At 38.6% G+C, this 14,814-nt stretch overlaps 1 protein-coding gene across 4 annotated transcripts in view; it reads right to left on the bottom strand.

The window, feature by feature from the left end:
- HEPH (hephaestin) overlaps nucleotides 1–14,814 on the bottom strand; it is a 112,565-nt gene that overhangs the window by 33,767 nt on the left and 63,984 nt on the right. The window lies entirely within an intron of this gene.

Genomic DNA, 14,814 nt, shown 5'->3' on the forward strand with positions numbered 1-14,814 from the left:
AGGAACTGTGTATTGCAGGGAACTACAACACTCTCCCTAATACTTGACAGGACTAAGGCGTCTCAAACAGAAGAGTAGAGGAACTGAAGGACCTTCATTACTGCACATTTTTATTTTTTTATTATTTTTTCATCTTTTAACTAAGAAACTAATTTTTTTCTTTTTTAATCACCTGATTTTACCTTTTTAATTACTACATTTTTATTTTTAACCAGTATTATTACTACTACCATTTTACCATTTTTTTAAAAGTGTCATTTTATTTTCTCTTTATTTTATTTTGGGATTAGTGTTCTACATTCTATTTTCATCGTTTCTTTAGCATAATTTTTCTCTACCTCAACTTTACCTTTATGCCAAAACTCTGTTCCTCACTTTTCTCCTTTTGCTGTCCTGTTTCTCTTATCCTATCCCTGCTTTAGATTTTCCCTATTCCTTCGTTTAACCCTCTGTCAAAATTTCACCCTACTTATATATCTAATTTCCAATCCCCTGCTCTGAATCCATATACACCATTCTCTTATCTTTCTTCACTATCCAATTTTTTTTCTCTCTGTCTTTTGTTGTTGTTTGCTTGATTGTTGAGTATATTGAGTTTTTATGCTTGTTTGTGAGATTGTTTTTCTTTTTCTTTTTCTTTTTCTTTTTCTGTTTTTTTTCTTTCCAATTATTTTTGTGTTTCTGTTTTCCCTCACCTCGCTAGATATTAGTGGTTATTTGTAGTTTGCATTCATCTCCAGGGATCTGTTGCTGGAATTTGTTGGGATTAGTGGCAATTCTATTGGAGTTTTCTTCCCATACAAATAGTCTCTTCCCCTCTTCTATTTCATTCTCTCTCTTTTCTCTCTTACTTTTTCCCCCCTTTTCCAATTTCATTTTTACACTCCTTTTTTTTTCTTTTTATCTTTTCTCTTCTTTCTTCCTTATCCCCTAAATCTCTTTGCTAGGGTGGTCACCTTTATTTGGGGTTATTAGTATCGTGAATAAATTTGTGTTCAGTGCCTTGTATGTTGTGCCTTGTTGTGTTGTAGTTTGTGCCTTTATATCAACACAGCAGAGAGAGAACTACATAACCAAACACCTGGAGAAGAGAGATCATGGAGAGACAAAGAACCAGCCCGCATATGAAAGAAAAACAGGCATCACCTGAAAAGGAAGTAAATGAACTGGAGGCAATGGAGGCAAGCAGCCTGTCAGAGAAAGAATTCAGAGAAATGGTCATAAGGTGGATGAAAAGAATGGAAGACAAATTCCACAATATGTGTAAGAACCAAGAAGAAATGAAGAAGAACCAAGAAGAAATAAAAAATGACATCACTGTTATAAAGAACTCAATAGAAAGCATCAACAGTAAACTAGAAGAAGCAGAGGACCGCATCAGTGAGCTAGAAGACAAGGTAGGAAAAAATACCCAAGCAGAACAGCTTCAACAATAAAAAAAAAATTAAAAAGCACGAGGAGAGCCTAAGAGAACTCTGGGACAACACGAAATGAAACAACATCCGCATAATAGGGGTGCCAGAAGGAGAGGAAACTGAGCAAGGAATGGAAAACATATTTGAAAAAATAATGACAGAAAATTTCCCTGATATAAGGAAGAAAAAACTCACACAAATCCAAGAAGCTCACAGAGTCCCAAATAAAATGAACCCCAATAGACTGATGGCAAGGCACATTATCATTAAATTGGCAAACACCAACGACAAAGCAAGAATCTTAAAAGCGGCCAGAGAGAGACAGAAAGTTACCTGAAAGGAGACCCCATGAGACTAGCGACTGATTTCTCAACAGAAACACATCAGGCAAGAAGGGAATGGAATGAAATATACAAAGTCATGGAAAGGAAGGGTCTGAATCCAAGAATACTGTACCTAGCAAGGCTATCAATCAAAATTGAGGGTGAAATCAGGCACTTCACAGACAAAAAAGGACTAAGGGAGTTTATTACCACAAAACCAGCAGTGCAAGAAATGCTAAATGGTCTGCTGTATAAAGAAAAAATAGGAAACAAAGAAGGAATACAGGGGTAAAGAATAAAAATGGCAACAAACAAGTATCTATCAATCATAACTTTAAATGTAAATGGATTAAATGTCCCAATCAAAAGACATAGGGTAACTGAGTGGATAAGAAAACATGACCCATATATCTGCTGCCTACAGGAAACACACCTCAGAAAAAAAGACACACACAGACTGATGGTGAAGGGATAGAAAAAGGTTTTTCAAGCGAATGGAAATGAAAAAAAAAAGCTGGAGTAGCAATACTTATATCTGACAAATTAGATCTCAAAGTGAAGGACATAAAAAGAGACAAGGAAGGCCACTTCATAATACTAAAGGGAGAAATACAACAAGAAGAAATAACTCTGTTAAACATATACACACCCAATATAGGAGCACCCAAATACATAAGAAAACTTCTGGAGGAGATCAAGGGAGAGATTAACAGCAATAAAATCATAGTAAGGCACTTTAATAGCCACTATCACCATTGGACAAATCCTCTAAACAAAAAATCAGCAAAGAAACATCAATCCTAAATGACTCACTAGATCAGATAGAATTAATTGACATCTTCAGAACATTTCACCACAAAGCCACAGAATATACATTCTTTTCAAGTGCTCATGCGATATTTTCAAAGATAGACTATATATTGGGTCACATGCAAAGTCTCTTCAAATTGACGAAGATAGAAATCATAACAAGCATCTTCTCAGATCACACTGGCATAAAACTGGAAATCACTACAATAAAAACAATCCAAAAAAGTCAAACACATGCAGACTAAATAGCATGCTATTAAACAATGACTGGGTTACCAGATAGATCAAAGAAGAAATAAAAAAAATCATGGGACCAAATGACAATGAAAACACAATAATTCAAAACCTATGCGACACAGTGAAAGCAGTCTTGAGAGGGAAGTTCATAGCTCTACAAGTCTACTGCAAAAAAACAAGAAACAATGATAATAAATTATGAAACTCTACAACTCAAAGAGTTAGAGAGAGAGCAACAAGAAAAGCCCAGTGTAAGCAGAAGGAAGAAAATAATAAAGATCAGAGCAGAGATAAATGACATCGAGAGCAAAAAAACAATACAAAAGATCAACAAAACCAAGAGCTGGTTCTTTGAAAGAATAAGCAAGATTGATGAACCTCTAGCCAGGCTCACCAAGAAACAAAAAAAGAGGACCTAGATAAACAAAATCAGAAATGAAAGAGGAGAAGTAAAAACAGACCCCACAGAAATACAAAGGATTGTTAAAAAATACTCTGAACAACTCTACTCCAACAAACTAGACAACCTGGAGGAAATAGACATATTCCTGGAAAAATACAACCTTCCAAAACTTAATCAGGAAGAATCAGAAAATCTCAATAGGCCAATAACTATGGAAGAAATTGAAGCAGTCATAAAAAAAGCTTCCAGTAAACAAAAACTCGGGGCCAGATGGCTTCACAGGGGAGTTTTACCAAACATTCAAGGAAGAACTAAAACCTATCCTCCTCAGACTACTACAAAAATTCAAGAGGAAGGAACACTTCCAAGCTCATTCTATGAAGCCAGCATCACCCTAATACCAAAACCAGGTAAAGACAACACAATGAAAGAGAATTACAGTCCAGTATCCCTCATGAACATAGATGCCTAAATCCTCAACAAAATCCTAGCAAATCGGATCCAGCAGTACATCAGAAAGATCATACACCATGACCAAGTAGGATTTATTCCAGGGATGCAAGGATGGTACAATATCCTCAAATCAATAAACGTAATACATCACATAAACAAATTGAGAGATAAAAACCACATAGTCATATCAATTGATGCAGATAAAGCATTTGACAAAATCCAACACCCATTTTTGATAAAAACTCTCAGCAAAGTGGGAATAGAAGGATCATACCTCAACATAATAAAAGCCACAACCAACATCATACTCAATGGGCAAAAACTAAAACCATTTCCCCTAAGAACAGGAACAAGACAGGGATGCCCACTCTCACCACTCCTGTTTGACATACTACTGGAAGTATTAGCCATTGCGATTAGACAAGAAGAAGAAATAAAAGGCATCCAAATTGGAAAAGAAGAAGTAAAACTGTCCTTATTCACAGATGACATGATATTGTACATAAAAAAACCCTAAAGACTCCATCAAAAAACTATTAGATTTAATAAATCAATTCAGCAATGTAGCTGGATACAAAATCAACGCCAAGAAATCTATGGCATTTCTATACACCAATAGTGAATTTACAGAAAGAGAGACTAAAAAAGCAACCCTATTTACCATCACACCAAAAAAATTAAGATACCTAGGAATAAACTTAACTAAGGAGGTAAAACTCCTCTACTCAGAAAACTACAGGACGTTGAAAAAAGAGATAGAGGAAAACATAAACAGATTGAAGAACATGCCATGTTCATGCATTGGTAGACGCAACATCATTAAAATGTCCACACTACCCAAAGCAATCTATAAATTCAGCACACTTCCCATTAAAATACCAACAGCATATTTCACAGACCTAGAATGAACTCTCCAAAAATTGATTGGGAATAAAAAAAAAAAAGACCCAGAATAGCTGCAGTGATCCTGAGAAAGAAGAACAAAGTAGGTGGGATCTCAATACCAGATATCAAGCTGTATTACAAATCCACTGTTCTTAAAACTGCCTGGTACTGGCACAAGAACAGACATATAGATCAATGGAATAGAATAGAGAGCCCAGAAATCGACCCAAACCAATATGCTCAATTAATGTTTGCCAAAGGAGGCAAGAACATACAATGGAGTCAAGACAGTCTCTTCAATACATGGTGTTGGGAAAATTGGACAGATACATGCAAAAAAATGAAACTAGACCACCAACTTACACCATACACAAAAATAAACTCAAAATGGATAAAGGACTTAAATGTAAGACAGGAAACCATAAAAATACTAGAAGAATCCAAAGGCAACAGAATCTTAGACATATGCCGAAGCAATTTCTTCACTGATACAGCTCCTAGGGTATTGGAAACTAAAGAGAAAATAAACAAATTGGACCACCTCAAAATAAAAAGCTTCTGCACAGCAAAAGAAACCATCAACAAAACAACAAGAGAGTGAAAAACCAAGATGGCGGCGTAGGTTAACGCAGGAGATTGCTGCCTCGAACAACCACTTCAGAGATATAACTAAAGGACAGAACGGACATCATCCAAAACCACAGGAAGGCTGGCTGAGTGGAAATTCTACAACTAGGAGGAAAGAGAATATCATACCCAGACTCAGAGGAGGCGCAGTGCTGAAGTGAAATACTCAGGTGCGGAGTGCGCACGCGGAGCGGGCTGGTGGCGGAGGGCACGGTTGTTTTCAATCGGGAGGGAGTTTCAGACTCTGAGCTACAGATCCGGGTGAGTCTCTGGGGAGCAAGACTCAAACGGGAGAAGCGGGACTGTCTGGCTTCGGTCGGAACTCGAAGGCAGCTTTCTCTCCGAGGTTTGCAGCCATTGCTGGGACTCTGAGAGGCAGAGCCCCTGGGGAAGGAACTGAGAGCAGCCATAACTGCCCGCTCCGGCCCGCCCTGTAGATCCCCCTGGGACCCGCCCCGCCCAAGCCCTGCGCAGAACCATTTGCCGGATAGCCTCAGGCAAAGGCTAGATTAGCACCGCCTTAGAGATCCAGCACAGAAGCCCTCCCACTGCAGACCCAGCGGACTCTCATAGCCAGTTAGCCTGGAGGTCAACTCACCCCCGGTATTGCCGACATCAATCAAGGCTTAAAGGCAACAAGACTGCACACGAAGACCACTAGGGGGTGTACCAAGAAAGCATAAAAAATGCGGAGACAAAGAAACAGGACAAAACTGTCAATGGAGGATATTGAGTTCAGAACCACACTTTTAAGGTCTCTTAAGAACTGTCTAGAAGCTGCCGATAAACTTAGTAAGGCCCTCGAAAAGACTGGTGAGACCGCCGATAAATGTTGTGAGATCCTCAAGAAATCTAATGAGACCCTCGATGTTATATTGGGGAACCAACTAGAAATTAAGCATACACGGACTGAAATAACGAATATTATACAGACTCCCGACAGCAGACCAGAGGAGCGCAAGAATCAAGTCAATGATTTGAAATGCGAGCAAGCAAAAAACACCCAATGGGAAAAGCAAAATGAAAAAAGAATCCAAAAATGCGAGAATAGTGTAAGGAGCCTCTGGGACAGCTTCAAGCATAACAACATCAGAATTATAGTGGTGCCAGAAGATGAGAGAGAGCAAGATATTGAAAACCTATTTGAAGAAATAATGACAGAAAACTTCCCCCACATGGTGAAAGAAATGGACTTACAGGTCCAAGAAGCGCGGAGAACCCCAAACAAAAGGAATCCAAAGAGGACCACACCAAGACACATCATAATTAAAATGCCAAGAGCAAAAGACAAAGAGAGAATCTTAAAAGCAGCAAGAGAAAGAAACCCAGTTACCTACAAGGGAATACCCATACGACTGTCAGCTGATTTCTCAACAGAAACTTTGCAGGCCAGAAGGGAGTGGCAAGAAATATTCAAAGTGATGAATACCAAGAACCTACAACCACGATTACTTTATCCAGCAAAGCTATCATTCAGAATTGAAGGTCAGATAAAGAGCTTCACAGATAAGGAAAAGCTAAAGGAGTTCATCACCACCAAACCAGGATTATATGAAATGCTGAAAGGTATCCTTTAAGAAGAGGAAGAGGAAGAAAAAGGTAAAGATACAAATTATGAACAACAAATATGCATCTATCAACAAGTGAATCTAAGAATCAAGTGAATAAATAATCTGATGAACAGAATGAACTGGTGATTATAATATAATCAGGAACATAGAAAGGGAATGGACTGACTATTCTTGGGGGGGAAAGGGGTGTGGTAGATTCGGGAAGAGACTGGACAAAAATCGTGCACCTATGGATGAGGACAGTGGGTGGGGAGTGAGGGCGGAGGGTGGGGCGGGAACTGAGAGGAGGGGAGTTATGGGGGGGGAAGAGGAACAAATGTAATAATCTGAACAATAAAGATTAATAAAAAAAAAGAATAGGCAGTAATTTGCATTCATTATTCAATGAATAAAAATGCTAGGCAATGAAAAAAAAAAAAAAACAACAAGAAAGCCCACTGCATGGGAGAACATATTCACCAATGTTATCACCGATAAGCGTTTAATTTCCACCATTTATATGGAACTCATACAACTTAACAAAAGGAAGATAAACAATCCAATCAAAAAATGGGCAAAGGACCTAAATAAACACTTTTCAAAAGAGGACATTCAGAAAGCCAAATGACATATGAAAACATGCTAAAAGTCACTAATCATTTGAGAGATGCAAATCAAAACAACAATGAGGTACCATCTCACACCTGTCAGAATGGCTATCATCAAGAAATCAACAAACGACAAGTGCTGGGGTGGATGTGGAGAAAAGGGAACACTCGTGCACTGCTGGTGGGAATGCAGACTGGTGCAGCCACTATGGAAGACAGTATGGGGTTTCCTCAAAAAGTTAAAAATGGAACTCCCATTTGACCCAGTGATCCCACTTCTAGGAATATATCCCAAGAAAACAGAAACACCAATCAGAAAGGATATATACACCCCTTTGTTCATAGCAGCACAATTTACCATAGAGAAGATCTGGAAACAGCCTAAGTGTCTATCAGTAGATGAATGGATTAGAAAACTGTGGTACATCTACACAATGGAATACTATTCTGCTATAAAAAGAAAGGAATTCTTACCATTTGCAACAGCATGGATGGAACTGGAGAGCATTATGCTAAGTGAAATAATCCAGTCAATGAAAAAAAAAATACCACATGATCTCACTTATTTATGGATAATAAGGACCATTATAAACTGATGAACAAAAACAGATACAGAGGCAGAGCAGCCTTGAACAGACTGTCAAACTACAGCCAGAAGGCTGGGGAGGGTTGGAGATTGGGAGGGGGTGTAAGAGATCAACTGAAGGACTTTTATGCATGTATATAAGCATAACCAATGGACATAAGACACTGGGGGGTAGGGGAGGCTGGGGGATTGTCAAGGGGTGGGGGAAAAAGGAGACATATATAATACTCTTTATAATACTGTAAGCAATAAAAAAAAACATGAATAGGCCAATAACAACTGATGAAATAGAAGCATTAATCAAAAAACTCCCAACAAAAAAAGCCTGGATGCAGATGGCTTCACAGGGTGGTTTTACCAAACATTCAAAGAAGAACTAATACCTGTACTTTTCAAACTATTCCCCCAAAAAACAAGAGAATGGTAGACTTTAAAGCTCTTTCTATGTTGCCAGAATAATCCTAAATCCAAAATCAAATAAAGAAACTACAGAGAAAGAGAATTATAGGCCAACATCCCTGATGAAGACCCATGCTCAAATCCTCAACAAAATATCAGCATTTGAAATGCAGCCATATATTTAAAAAATCATACACCATGACCAAGTGGGATTTATTTCAGGGATGCAAGGCTGCTACAATATTTTAAAATCAATAGGCCACATAAACAAATGAAAAGATAAAAATCACAGGGTCATATGACTAGATGCAGAAAAAGCATTCAATAAAATTCAACACCCATTTTGAAAAAAACTGTCAGCAAAGTGGGAATTGAGGGAGCATATCTCAACATATTAAAGGCCATGTATGACAAACCTACAGCAAATATAGTACTCAATGGGCAAAAACTAAACCATTTCCCCTAAGAACAAGAATAAGACAGGGATGTCTGCTTTCACCATTCTTACTCAACACTAGTGGCCTGGTGCAAGAATTCGTGCACATTGAAAGGAAATTAATTAGAAGAAATGTTTTAATATCACTATTTGCCCTTTCTCTATAATAGAAGTGTCAACCGAATTCATGATCAACAATGACAGATCGCAACACACATGTGCGATTGGCGCCAGCGAGAGCTTTATATGTATTGTGCATGCGTGAGTCAACTTAGCCTTTTATAAATATAGAATAAACTTGATTAATTAGATTTGTTTTCTGATTTAGCTAAACTTTTTCCAGCCCAGTGAAGCAGCCCAAATTCTCTTTCAGGTAATTGTAAGCAACATAGCAGTTAATATCAACATGAAGCAAATTATTATTGTAGATCACACAGGGAGAACAATGGGTAAAATATTTAACTGTAGCAGTGTTTGAATATATTCTGCACAGTGAGAAAACCTGAAGTCAGTTTCAAGGTCCACCATTTCTTACTTCTTTTCAGTTGGGTCAAGTTTCTAAGCTTTCTAAATCTCCATTTTCCAACTAATGAAAATAGGATCCCACTGAGTCTCCTATCTACCTATTTGAGGACTTCTGTGAGGATCAAATGAGATGAGGCACAGGAAAACAATTCACAGACATTTGGTTAAAGTGTAAAATGTTTGCACCTGGCTATACAGCTAGTCATGTTCCTGGGGTGAAGAAACTCTGAGAAGGCTAGTCTCTAGGGAGCAGAAGCTGGGTGTTGCTATGTGACACCATTACCCAGCACCCACAGTCACTGTTTCTGGGCTTGGCTGGGCTGTGGGCCACATTTTGTGCCATCGGGTCTCGTTGCTCTGGGGAGGGGGGTGGCCTGTGACCCACTTCGGGGAAACCAAGTCTTGCTTTGTGGGCACCAGATCTGTGGTGCCGTTTCTCTGTAAATTGCCAGTGAGCATCACAGCAGCTCCTATGTTGTGTGTCCGCCCCCTGGTGGTCAGTGCATGTCATAGCTACTGGTCAGATGGACACTTAGCATGATAGCTATATATATATATATATATATATATATATATATATATATATATATATATATAGACTAGAGGCCTGGTGCATGAAATTTGTGCATGGGGAGGGGTGGGGTTGTCCCTCAGCCCGGCCTGCACCCTCTCCAATCCGGGACCCCTCGGGGGATGTCCAACTGCCCTCTCACAATCCAGGACCACTGGCTTCTAATCACTCATCTGCCAGCTTGGTTGCCCCCAACTGACCTCTCCTGCCAGCCTGGTCACCCCTAACCCCCTGCCAGCCTGATCTCACCCCTAACTGCTCTCCCCTGCTGGCCTGATGGCCCCTAACTGCCTCTGCTTTGGCCCCCACCACCATGGCTTTGTCCAGAAGGAGGACAGACATCTGGAAGATGGCCAGTTGACCCGGTCTAATAAGCATATTACCCTTTTGTTGGTATAGATAGATTATAAAGGATAGAATTGCTTAAATGGGGAGGGGAGCCTTTTTCAGCAGGAGGAGATGATCTTGGCAGACAAAAATACATAATCTCTATATCTGGACTCATACCCAGCCATATGCACTATACCATCAAACTAGTTATTAAAAAAGTGAACCACTTTCTTATACCTTACACCAAACAGCTGTTGCCCTTAAAACCCCTCCTCAGCCCCCACCTTAGGTTCTGCTTCACAGTTCACCCAGATTAGGTTCTGATTGGTTGGTTTCTATGCCAGTCAGTGTCAAAAGCTCCACATCCTAGGCAGCCATTGGCGCCTCACAGTTCACCCAGATTTGGTTCTGATTGGACGGTTTCATGCCAGTCTGCGTCAAAAGCTCTGCCTCCTAGGAAGCCATTGGCTCCTCTGTGAAATCCAGAGTGGCCCGGCCTTCATGTCAGCACCAGCCCTTTAGTCATGCCCCCAGTCCACTATCAGGTGTATCTCTGTCTGCTCTGAGAAGCGGCACCTCAGATCTGTGCTGGTAGCAATTTTGAATTCTCATCCCTGACCTAACCTTCTTACAGTGCGAGCTCTGTGAAGGAAGCATTTGTCTTGTTCATTCTTAGTTCTCTCATAGACTTTACCTGTGTCTATGCATCTATGCTAGCACTGCATGGTGATCGATCAAATGATCATTTTGATCCTCACATCACTGCTTTTATAATATATATATATATATATATATATATATATATATATATATATATATATATATATATATATATAGAGAGAGAGAGAGAGAGAGAGAGAGAGAGAGAGAGAGAGAGTACTGGAAGTCCTGTCCACAGTGATCAGACAAAAAGAAAAAGTAAATGGCATCTAAATTGGAAAGGAGGAAATAAAACTCTCATTATTCACAGGTGACATTATAGTGCACATAGAAAACCCTAAAGACTCCACCAAAATACTATTAGATTTAATAAATGAATTCGGCAATGTAGCAGAATCCAAAATCAACACTGGAAAAATCAATGGCTTTTTTTATACATCAACTAGAGTCCTGGTGCATGAAATTCATGGACAAACAAGAAAAAAAGATACTCGTACAGGTTTTTTACCTCCTTGGTTAAGTTTATTCCTAAGAATCTTAATTTTTTTGTTGCAGTGATAAGTGGGATTTTTTTTTTTTTTAGTTCCTCTTTCTGAAAGTTCATTATTGGTGTGTAAAAATGCCATCAATTTCTGAGTGTTAATTTTGTATCCTGCGATGTTGCCGATTTCATTTATTAAATCTAGTAGGTTTTTTTTGGTGAAGTCTTTAGGGTTTTCTATGTACAATATCATGTTATGATGCTTTTTATGTTTTCTTTTTGTCTGATTGCTATGGCTAGGACTTCTAGTACTATGTTGAATAAGAGTGGTGAAAGAAGACATTCTTGTCTTCTTCCTGTTCTTAGGGGAAATGGTTTTACTTTTTTTCCCATTGAGTATGATGTTGGCTGTGGGTTTGTCCTATTTGGCCTTTATTATTTTAATGTATGATCCTTCTATTCCCACTTTGCTGAGAGTTTTTACCTAAAAGAGTGTTGGATTTTGTTGAATGCTTTTTTCTGTGTCAATTGATACGATCATGTGATTTTGCCTTCCAATTTGTTTACATTATGTATCACATTTATTGATTTGTGAATATTATACCAGCCTTGCATCCTTGGAATGAATCCCACTTGGTCATGGTGTATGATCTTTTTAATATATTACTGGATTCAACTTGCTAATATTTTGTTGAGGATTTAGCATCTATGTTAATCAAGGATGTTGGCTTGTAATTCTCTTTCTTTTTAGTGTCTTTATCTGGTTTTGGAATACCCATTTGACCCAGTGATCACACTTCTAGGAATAAATCTTAAAAAAAACCAAAACACCAATCAGAAAGAATATATGCACCCCTATGTTCATAGAGTGCAGTTTAAAATAGCTAAGATTTGTAACCAGCCCAAGTACCCATCAACAGATGAGTGGATAAAAGAGCTGTGATATATTTACACAATGGAATACTACATGGCTATAAAAAGAGGGAACTCTTACCATTTGCAATAGCATGGATGGACCTGGAGAGCATTATGCTAGGGAAATAAATCAGTCAGAGAAAGATAAGTATCACATGATCTCACTCATATGTGGAATCTAATGTACCAAAAAACCTGGTGCACAAAATAGATCCAGAGACATGGAAACATGGAACAGACTGACAAATTTCAGAGGGAAGGCAGGGTTTAAGTGGGTGGGAAGAGATTAACCAGGGAACTTATATGCATGTATGCATAGCCCATGGCCACAGACAATAATAGTGTGGGAGGGGGCCAAAGGGGGCCGATGCAAGGTGGAGGGGGTCATTGGGGGTGGGACAAAGGGGTCATCTGTAATAATTTCAACAATAAATATAATTTAAAAAGAACTCATAGACACAGATAACAGCATGGTGGTTACCCAGAGTTAAGGGGGGTAAGAAAGTAGTAAAGAATATCAAATATATGGTGATGGAAAAAGACTTGACATTGGGTGGTGGGTACAAAATGCAATATACAGATGATGTATCATTGAATTGTACACTTGAAACCTATATAATTTATTAAACGTCAGTCCAATAAATTTAATTCCTAAGTAAATAAATAAATAAATGCATAAATCATGATTTTCACACTGAACTGAAATTTTCCTCTTTTATTTAACAAGCAAACATTTACTTAAAAAATAAAACATTTTGATACCATATTCTCCTGGTTTTATTTTTACCATCTTGCTTACTTTCTCTCAGGCTTACTTTTTTGTGTTGTTTTTAATCCCCACCTAAGGATATTTTTTCCGTTTAATTTTAGAGAGAGTGGAAGGGTGGGAGGGGCAGAGAGAGAAACATTGATTGGTTGCCTCCCAGCAGGATTTAACCTACAACCTAGGTATGGGCCCTTGACCAAGAATTAAACTGAGACCCTTTGGTATGTGGGCCAATGCTCTAACCACTGAGCACTGGTCAGGGTTCAGGCTTACCTACTTATTTGTTTGTTTTAAATCTTTATTGTTGAAAGTATTGCATATGTTTCCCTACTCCCCCTCAGCCCCCATTAACCTCTTCTAGTTCACCCCCTCACTCCCAGCCCCAGGCCTTCACCACCCTATTGTTTGTGACCATGGGTTATGCATATATATGCATGTAAGTGCTTTGATTGATCTCTTTCCAATCCCTACCCCACCCCCGGCCTTCCCTCTGAGATTCTGTTCCATGCATCTATGTCTCTGGATCTATTTTCTTCATCAGTTTATTTTGTTCATTAGATTCCACATATGAGTGAGATCATGTGATACTTTTTAAAAAATGAGTACATTCCTTTAAATATTAGTCTTCCTTAGGGTGTTACTCTAGGATTCTTAATATACTCTTCCAGGGTGACTGTGTTCATTTCCTTGCCTTCAGTTGCTACTTAAATATTGATGCCTGTCACATTATTACTTCAGATCATAGCTTTTGCTTGAGCTCCAAAGCTCTATGTCTTTTAGATAACTATATCTGGTTGCCTTGCAGATATCTCAAATTCAACAAATGCCAAAGTAAACTCATGATCATCCAATCTCCTCCATCTTCACTCATGTTCCCTATCTACCCCCATGTACTCTATCTTGGCGAATGGTATCAATATTTACCTGGTTGCCAAGCCAAAAACCTGGGTACCACTTCAGAATTTTCCTCCAAAACCATGGATTTTATTTAAGAATCCTCTTTCTCACCTTCAATATCCAGTTAATCACCAAATCATGCTTATTTTACCTCATTGATCTTTTTAGAATCTAGCCCTTTCCTCAACTCAAACTTTCATCTTTCTTACTACTGTCTATTCTCTACATCTGCAACTTATTACAATTTTCCCTGCTTTTCTTCCACACTATTCCTTGAATTGTATGCTTCTTCCTCAACCTTTCAATCAGTTGTTCTCAAAGTGTAAGTTCCTAATTCAGATCCATCAAAATCACTTGGAAATTTAAAATAACAAATTCTTGAACCCCATCCCACACCTGCTGAATAAGAGCCTCTGGGGGTTGATCCCAGAAATCTATCGTTTAACAAGCCTTCCAGGTGATTCTGGTACATGGTAAAATTTGAGAACTAATAATTTAGAACTCAGCTGAGATATCACCTATTTGGGAAGCCATCTTTGACCATCCTAGTATTATATCAGGTAACCTCTTTTACACCTTCCTACCACACTTTAAAAATCCCTACTTAACACACTTAAAACACTGAATTATAATTACCAGTTTACTTACCTCTCTGTGATAATTGCCCAAGTTTTTTAAGAATAAGAACAAGTACTATTTCCCACTGCAGTCGCACCTTCTAGAATTCTTCCTGCACCCAGTAGGCTTCCAATAAGTATTTATTCAATGAATGAATGAAAGGAAGAAAATGTGGTCAAGATTATGGTTACCCTACATTTAGTATCAGGAGCTTAGTATGTGACTGGGGTTAAGATTCAGTGTTTATTAAGGGGACAAGACCTTTATCTATGGCTTGGGTTAAGGATCAATTTGAGGTCTGAAACAGGTAACTCTACCC

This window comes from Myotis daubentonii, chromosome X (genome assembly GCF_963259705.1).
Source record: "Myotis daubentonii chromosome X, mMyoDau2.1, whole genome shotgun sequence".
In the NCBI taxonomy this organism is placed as follows: domain Eukaryota; kingdom Metazoa; phylum Chordata; class Mammalia; order Chiroptera; family Vespertilionidae; genus Myotis; species Myotis daubentonii.